General features: G+C 37.9%; 1 pseudogene; it reads left to right on the top strand.

Annotated features, from left to right (window-relative positions):
• Positions 1-3438: 3438 nt before the first annotated feature.
• Positions 3439-4217, top strand: LOC114495007 (annotated as a pseudogene).
• Positions 4218-9026: the final 4809 nt, after the last annotated feature.

Genomic DNA, 9026 nt, shown 5'->3' with positions numbered 1-9026 from the left:
GTGGGGTGATTGTGCCCCACAAGAAACATTTGGCCATGTCTGTGGACATTTCTGTTTGTCAAACATGGAGGTTGCTATGAGCTTGTGCCGAGTAGAGGCCAGGGAGGATGCTAATCATCCCACAATGCACAGGCACAGTGCCTTACGATGAAGAATATTATGCTTAAAATGTCAATAGTATTGACTTTGAGAAACCCTCTTCTAGAAGAATGTATGCTACTTCAAGAATGTTCTTTCCCTTCTACTTTCCCATTTTGCCATCTCCTATTCCTGATCCATTCAGTGGTCTTCATTAGGTATGTTATATAGTCTCTGTGACTTAACATGGTTACTTTGAACCATTTCAGCTTGCATGGTCATTTTTATGGTCACACACTGCCTACAAAGGGAGCACTGCTGGTTTTCATATTTCTGACCATCCACCTCAGGCCAGATGAGTGTCTGAGTGATCTGTGCAAAGAGCACCTGCAAGAACCATGAGCTGCCATGAGGCCAGACACAACTTGCCTGGAAGCTCATACTTAAGGAATAATAAAGTTCTTTTTAAAATATTGAGTCATGGTAGAGGCTAATCAAAAGCAGAAGTCTATGTTAAGATCTAATTGTTGTTGTTTTTTTTATCCTCACTCAAGGACATGTTTATCAATTTTAGAGAGAGGAGAATGGAGGGAGAGAGAGAAAGAAAGAAACAAGGAAAGGAGAGAGAAACATCAGTTGCCTTCCTGTACACAACCCAACCAGGTACCAAACCCACAGCCTAGACATGTGCCTTGACTGGGAATCAAACCCATGATCTTTCAGTCTATAGGACAATGCTCCAACCAACTGAGCCACACTAGCCAGGGCTGTTTTATTTTTAAATAAACATAATTTTTAGAGTAGTTTTAGGTTCGCAACAAAATTGAGAGGAACGTAAAGAATTTTCCCATTTATCCCCTTCCCCCACAAATAAATAGCCACCCCATAATCAGCAATACTACCAGAGTGCTACAGCTGTTACAACTGATGAAACTACATGACACAGCATTCTCAGCCAGAGTCTACACTAGGGTTCACTCTTGGTGTTGTACATTCTATGGGTATAGACAAAATTTTAATGACATGTAGTATCATAAAGAGTATTTTCACTGTCCTAAAAATCCTTTGTGCTCACATATTCATCCCTCTCCATCCAATTCCTGGTAACCACTGATACTTTCACTGTGGAAAAACATCTCCATAATTTTGCCTTTTCCAAAATGTCATACAGTATTTAGCCTTTTCAGATTTGCTTCTTTCACTTAGTAATATGCACTTAAGTTTCCTCCTTATCTTTTCATTGCTTAATAGCTCTTTTTTGGTGCTAAATAATATTCCATTCATTTGGATGTACCAGTTTATTTATTTGTTCACCTACTGAAGGACATCTTGGTTATGTTGCTTCAAAGTTTTGACAGTTATGAATATTAACATTTGTTTTTAAGAACATATTATTAATACAAAGTATCTGAGAAAGAACAGTGATCAGAGGTGTAGTAGAAAGAAATATTTGCTCATATTTTGGTCAAAGTATTTGTCAAATACTATTGCATTGATTTTCTTTTCTTTAGAAAAGAGAATCTAAACTATAATGTACAGAAATCCATGTAATACTGGTTTTTGTATTCCTAGTACCTAATATGGTGCATGGCAGATAGTAGGTTCTAAGTAACTGATAAATAGATAAATCGAGTTTGTTTCTTCAAGTAAAAATAATAAGATTTGATGAATGATATTTAAAAATGTATAAAGTGAGTTAGAATTGGTCATTGTTTTGCTAGAAAATTAAGGCAGAGTTATCCATCTCCTTTCTATTCTAATCTGAAATACTCTCTCTGCCCCATGAAGTCCACAAGAAAATTCTCACATGTAAAGTTAATTTTATATCATGCAAGGCATAAAAGAAGGATAGGTTAGAATACACACTGAGAAGGTGCAAAAAAATTCTTGAAAAGGCCAAGGGAAGAAAAGAATATTCTATTAAGCTTTTATTTGTTGCCAGGCATTGTGCTGAAGAAAAAAAATGAGTAGGATTATTATTTCTTTTCTGAGCAACACACCCAAGGGAGAACCCAAGAAGGCTATGAGCAGGTTTTCTCAGTGCAGGGGTAGACTAGAGAAAGCAGAACCTTAATACACTCCATACTCCTCCATACTCCTCCTCTTTATCCCACCTTAATACACTCCATACTCCTCCTCTTTATCCCACCTTAATTTCTACCTCCTTAGAGTGACTGCCAAACTAAGCCACCCACTGAGGGGCCCAGGCCATGTTATTCCTCAGTAACCAAGGAGGTCAGATTGGCTAAAAGGCTGAGACTCATTACTGGATTGAGTTTGCATGAAGAACAAGATAAGTAATGGCCAACTATTTTTTTTCCATTAAAAAGATGCCACTGCAGGAAAGGAATAATATTTCTCAGAGTATTACAAGTTTGTACTTTAAGTACAAATAGATTTCAAGACTTATAACTGTGATGTTTTACAAAATATTGGTTAAAAGGGGTTCTCCAAGTTGGGTCAGTACCAGAACTACCTGGGTGACTTGGTGAAAGTACAAAGGCCCAGGCTTTGTCCTATCTGTCGAAGTAAAAATGCAATGGATGCTTGTTAAAAACTGCAAGACCATTTTATTTGGGCTACTGCAGTGAGAGAGAGAGAGAGAGAGAGAGAGAGAGAGACTGATTTTAGTATAGGACTGAGCTCAGCTCTGCAGAAATAAAAGGTGGGAGGGCTTTTTTGCTAGGATGACCTAGTGGAAAAGTACTAAAGGGTGTTGGGGGGAATCTGTCAATGTGATTAGAGCATCTGTGTTTGTTAATTGTCTATTATAAAAGTTGTCCTCCTACCCTTCCACACAGCCTGGGAGATGGGGACACTATCTTCCTTGATTACATTTCAAAGGGACCAAAGGGAGGCTCCAAGATCCTGGAGAAAGGCATTAACTGGTTACAAAAATGGCAAGAGGCTGGGAGAAATTTTGCAACTTAAAGGGGCAAAGAAAGAATTTACAATTGCAAGTCACTAAAGTAAATGCTGGTGTGACAGGACATACTGTGCAGTAGCTATTCCCAGATAGGAGCTGGACAGCAGCCAGTCCCAGATAAGCAGTTATCTCAAGGTTGTATGCTAACTCTGCTTTCTGCTCCTGTATGCCCACTTTCAGTAGCTGCTTTCCTCCTCCTCCTCCTCCTTTTGCCTTTGTAACAAGAATATAAGGAAGCCCCAGCCTAAGTTGGGTGCCCAGAATTTGGAATTTATCTCCTCTGGGTCCACATACATGAATAAACTGCACTTCATAAACTCCCAGGCTGTCTGAGTCTTCTTTTCTGTAACACTGGAAGGAAAAGAGAGATCAGGAGCCTGTAGTCTAGAAGAAGCCTGTTTAGGCAGCCACACTAGAGGAGCTGGGGGAGCACAATGGCCCTAGAGGTCAGCCACAAACAATGTGACAGGGATGTCCGAGAGCCAGGTGAGCACCACAGTGGCAGTGGCAGGGCCCAGCACACATTAAGGCAGCCTGGGCTTTGTCTTCCAGCTGGTTCTGAGGAAGTGGCCAGTGGCCAGCAGCCAGCATGGGAGTAGCAGCAGCAGAGGCAGAGGCTCCAGAGTGTCTTTCTGCTCCCTGTCAATGTCAACTGGAGCCGGGGAGGCCAGGAGGCCCAGGTGGCTGGATTGAGTCTGCTGCCCATTCTCGTGAGCAGGATATGTACACTGTTCCATCACCAGGAGCACAAAGTTATCATTGTTCAGCTGGATAATGCAAGGAAAGCTACCATCATTGACCAGTTTTCTATGAATGAAGTTGTACATACATCCCATACCGTAGGAAGTAATGTAGAAAAGATACTAATTCATGATACACATTTCCTAATGTGGGATATTGGTGGCCAGGAATCTCTGTATTCTTCCTGGAACACTTAACTATACTAACACAGAGTTTGTAATTCTTGTTATGGACAGCACAAACAAAGAAGAACTCTATAAAACATTAGCCCACAATCCAAGGAGAGCTGGATTGCTAATTTTGATTAATAAACAAGATGTTAAAGAATGCATGACTGTAGTGAAAATCCAGCACTTTTAAAAAATAACTTCTGTTAAGAATTACCAGTGGCATATCCAGGCATTCTGTGCTTCCTGGAGAGGAATGATGCCAAAGACCTGAACGGGTGGTGTCACAGTTTAAGATTAGATGATCTCTACTGACCTCTTCTCAGAGACTTTGTACAGACAAAGTGCTAGGCTTTACCTAAAAGCTACCAAAAATTAATGGTTAAACTACTATAATTTGTAATAAATTGATTTAAATTTATTCTATAAGAAGAAAAATGAAGACCACTTATTAGAAAATGAGGATGAAGTCTCATCTTCCAATTGTCTTCTGATTAGTTTCTTCCAAAACAACATCTTAAAGCTGTGGTTGATATTTTTCTCATAATGAATTCTCTCAGGACATTGTGTAGGCTGTGGTATGTGTAAAGGGAGAAGACACTTTTAACTTTAAGAGCTTTATTATCAGTATAACCCTCCTTAGTGGAATGTTGTTCTCTTGTTCTATTAGGTCAAAAAACAAATCAGCACAGATATTCAGTTTCCAATATTTTAAAATGTAATGTTACTTATGAAAAGTACTTTGCACAAAGTTGTAAGTATTGTGTATATTTGTCAAGTTTGAGTTAATGCCTTTGATTTATGTTCTAAAGAAAAGTGAGTAACAAAGACTTGTAATACTCTTAATTGAAACCATAATTACTACTGGCATTGGTTTAAATGTCAATTCATACTTTTCCTTTATGCCCTCTGTATTGTACTAACAAAACTCAAAATCACTGAGTTGCCCATAAAATAAAAAGGGAAGAAAGAAGAAAAGAAAAAGTTTGAAAAAAAGGAAGAAGCCTGTTTAAAGTTTAGTCAAGCTAAGAAGAAACTTAAGACCCTCTTGATCATACCTCAGTAAGTTTTATTAGTTTTAAGATAAAAAATTGAATAGGCACTCAGATTTGAAGCCACTGTTTTGAAATATCTTTTTTAAAAATTCTCAGAACTACCCCAAACTAAATTAAATAGAATGTTGGCAAAGTAACATAATCACATCAATTTGACTTTTTGAATTCCCTTACCAGTTGTGACAGGAAAATAAGTGTAACTTTTATGTGAGATTTAAGAAAGAAAAATAGAACTCAATTGTAAGGTTTCCAGATGAAATATAGGGCATATGGCACATATCTGTTTTCTGAAATTCAAATTTAAGTGGGCGCCATGAATTTTTATTTGCTAAATCTGCCCACCCTGTGATGGAGATCATAACTGGGCTCTCCTAAACAGTACACAGAAAGTTCCTAATTACAAGTTTCAAAGTTATTGCCTCAGCATTTCCATGGAGAAGAACTTTTTTAAAATCTCACCCGAGGACATATTCTCATTGCTTTTAGACAGGAAGAAAGAGAGAAGGGGGAAGAGAAAGATTTATGTAAGAGAGCAGCATTGAATAGCTGTCTCCTGTATACACCTGGACTGGAGATTGAACCCACAACCTAGGCATGTACCCTGACCGGGAATCAGACCAGCAACCCTTCAGTTATGGGATGAGGCTCCAACCAACTGAGCCACACCAACCAGGGGTGGAGAACAATTTTTTAAATAAGTCAAGACGGACAAGAGTCTTTAGCCATCACTACAGATGTCTTTTAGGGATTGCCATATCCGGTACATCCATTCTCCATAATTCAGCTGGCTTAACAACGCAGTCTTTTGAGGTGCCTGTGGTCAGTGTGTTTTTTTTAGCCATTGTCTGTGAAGCAAACTTTTGCTGCTTGGGATACCTTGATCTGTGGAAGGCACTTATTCTCTTTTAAATGTCAGGAGCTCAGCAGACTGAAATATAAATGTTTTTTTCCAACCGGCTTCAAAAAATTTGAACAATCTACAAAGCACATACATAATCAATTGCCTCCTAAATTGTAAAGCCATAGGTTCCAGACCCCACCAGATTTTGGTTCTATAGCTATTTTATCTGCTTGGCTTAGTTATGAAAGGGATCTGGCCCTGGCTTGTATGGCTCTGTGGATTGAGTGGCAGCCTGCAAACCAAAGGGTCATGGGATCAATTCCCAGTCAGGGTACATGCCTGGGATGTGGGCCAGGTCCCCAGTAGGATGTGAGTGAGAGGCAACCACACTTTGATGTTTCTCTCCCTCTCTTTCTCCCTCCCTTCCCTTCTCTCTAAAAAATAAGCAAAATCTTTAAAAAACAAACAAAAAAGGGATCTGTTGTTATCCTATAATGACAAAAGTGGGTCTACATGACAATTTAACAGCAAAAGCCATTTATTTCAATCATACCCTTTAAAACACTGTCAGGTAATTAACTTCACAGCAGTTTTGTTAGCAAAGTACTACTACAGATAAAATGAAACATTCATTAATAATTGACCGTGAAAACTGTAGTTAACTACTGTTGAGCTAGTATAATCACTAACAGGAGAAGACAGAGCAGATAAACTGAAATGTTGGAAACCAGAAGCCACAGCTCCAAAGGGCTAACCTATGAAAGAAAGAAAGTGGGAGATCAAATACAAGAGGTAAAAGCACTATTTATAATACCTGTATTTTCATATATTTATGGGCTAAACAACGGGTTAGAGTGTTCAAAGCACAGCAGGAATTCCCCTCTAAAAGACTTTTCCTCAGAAGTCTTTCATTTGTGTGAAGCCCCAAATAAGAGAACACAAAAACATGAAAATAACCAAAAGCACTTCAAAGCACGTGAAATACTCAATTAAGCCAGTGATAACAGTTCATCAAAGCAAGTACTTTATTTCCACTTAAAGGCCCGTGTCTTGTTCACTTTACTATCCTTTTTACTAAATGCTATTGGTAACGACTCTACTTTCCAGGTACAGTGTGACTGTTGCTTTCTTCCCCATGCACGAGCTTCTGAATAACTTTGGCCAAAAGTGGTTTGATTTCAAAGAAATCCTTAAATAAATGAAAGCTTTCATCTGCAACAGAGTGAAATCCTGGTCTCTCTGACCCCATCTTGTTTGGGCCTGCTTTGTCCTCATGGCCTTCAGCTAGTAGCTGCCCCTCTTATTTTCCCTCCCCTTGATTTAAAAGAAGACTGAACTTTGGCCTTGCTTAAGATGGATTTGAAGATGAGCAATCACCCCCCATGTTCTCCAGCTGGCACTTTCTCAGTCGGTAAACCTTTCCTAACTCCAAATGCTAATGTTTTGAATATTGGTCTTTTTGAAGCATCGGGCACACAATCTTTTGAACACTAATAACATACAAAATATCTGCAATTTCTTTCATGCAGAAAACTAACAAAACTAAAGGCAAAGAAAATAATTCCTTCTTCCTCAAATGAATGTATATTTCAGCTTCAGTAACTAGGTTACCATGCACTCTAAGCAAAATCATAAAGAATGGAAACACTAACCTTACACTAAAGATGATTTCTTAGCAGTTACACTGGTATATTGTTAAAATGATGTATGCAATATTGCTTTGATCTGAAGATCACTATATAGCATCGAGTCTTTTTTATCAATAATTACCTTTGAGTATAAATGATAATTAAACTTCTATTTTTTGTGTTAAGGAGACCCAGGCATTCAACTTTCTACAAAACTGCAAGAGGCAAAGCTCAGAAATAGAAAATAAAAGTTTCCATTTTTGTTAATCTGTTCTAAGCAGCAGATCACATTATATCCTTAGGAATTATTTTAAATAAGCTCTTAAAAAGGAAAAAGCAATGATGTTGTAGGAAAAGCATATAGGGCAAGGATAGAGTCATAAACAAAAACCTCCATTACAAAAGACTTTTGTGGCACCTATGGTGACATTAGAACATCAACAATCTGTTTTAAACAGGTCCATAATTTCTGGTGCGATTCAGAAATAATCGCTAATGTGCTTTTTAACTTGCAATTTTCAGAGCCATAAAGCTTAAAATTCACTCTGGAAATATTGGAACTCTTTATTTTAAAATTTGAGATAGGAAATGCCTAATGTCTTTTCTGTATGTTCTTGTTCAAAGATAAGCAGCTCTCTGGGTCTGTAAGAGGAAAGTAGACTTGGTCCATTACACAAAGAACCATGCGAGGGGTGGAAAAGAGAAAAAAGGCAAATAGAGAGATGCCTTAGCCTCCTTGTATCAAATTAATGCACACACACAAAAAAACTATTATTTCCTGATTCAGGTATTTTAATCACCCATGATTTGTAGGTAACAAGAACAATAAATAATTGGTTTAAGTCAAATATAGCAGAGTTTTTGACTTTAAGGTAGGACAGCCCATCTCATTGTTTAAGTCAAAATATAATTTATAAAGGAAGATTTCAGGTGGATAGCCCAAATTCTAGAAAATATTTTATTATGGACAGTTCATGAAGTTTCCTTTAAAGAACTCTAACGATATACAATATTTCACTTTTTCCCCTATTTAGCTAACTTGAAGTCCTTTTCAGAAATCTTAATCAATTATGGCTCTGATTATGCCATTACATACATAAGCCTGAAAAAATCATAATGATTAAATTTAAAATAAATTTCTAAGATAAATACTGAAAATAAAATATTTTGCAGATGTCCTGACTATTCATTTCCAGTCCAGTCAGTTGTCTTTAACTCAAATGGACTGACTTAAGCAAACTGTTATATCTTGGCCTCAGCCATAATACAAACCAGTTACATCTCTGGGGATTCAAGGCTCCTCTACTCTGGGTTCCTACAACCTCTAGGCTGGCTCATGACAGAGAGTACTGAGGAATGACCTTCCCACTTCCTGTTCTGATGCTACAGCTGCACAGTGGGGCACATGGCATAAAAGGCACCTTATATTATAACAACCCTTAATCTGAGATACCCTCCTTACACACACACACACACACACAGGTCTATGTGGCTCTGTCCCTGTAAAAAAGTATACTTCCTAACTTGCTTGCTATGAGCTTTTCACATTAGAATGAAGAGTCTGGGCTTTTATGACCAAATATCTTTAGT

This window comes from Phyllostomus discolor, chromosome 4, assembly GCF_004126475.2.
Source record: "Phyllostomus discolor isolate MPI-MPIP mPhyDis1 chromosome 4, mPhyDis1.pri.v3, whole genome shotgun sequence".
NCBI lineage: Eukaryota > Metazoa > Chordata > Mammalia > Chiroptera > Phyllostomidae > Phyllostomus > Phyllostomus discolor.
Note: the sequence above shows the minus strand (reverse complement) of the source record. Positions and strands in the feature narration are given on the sequence as shown.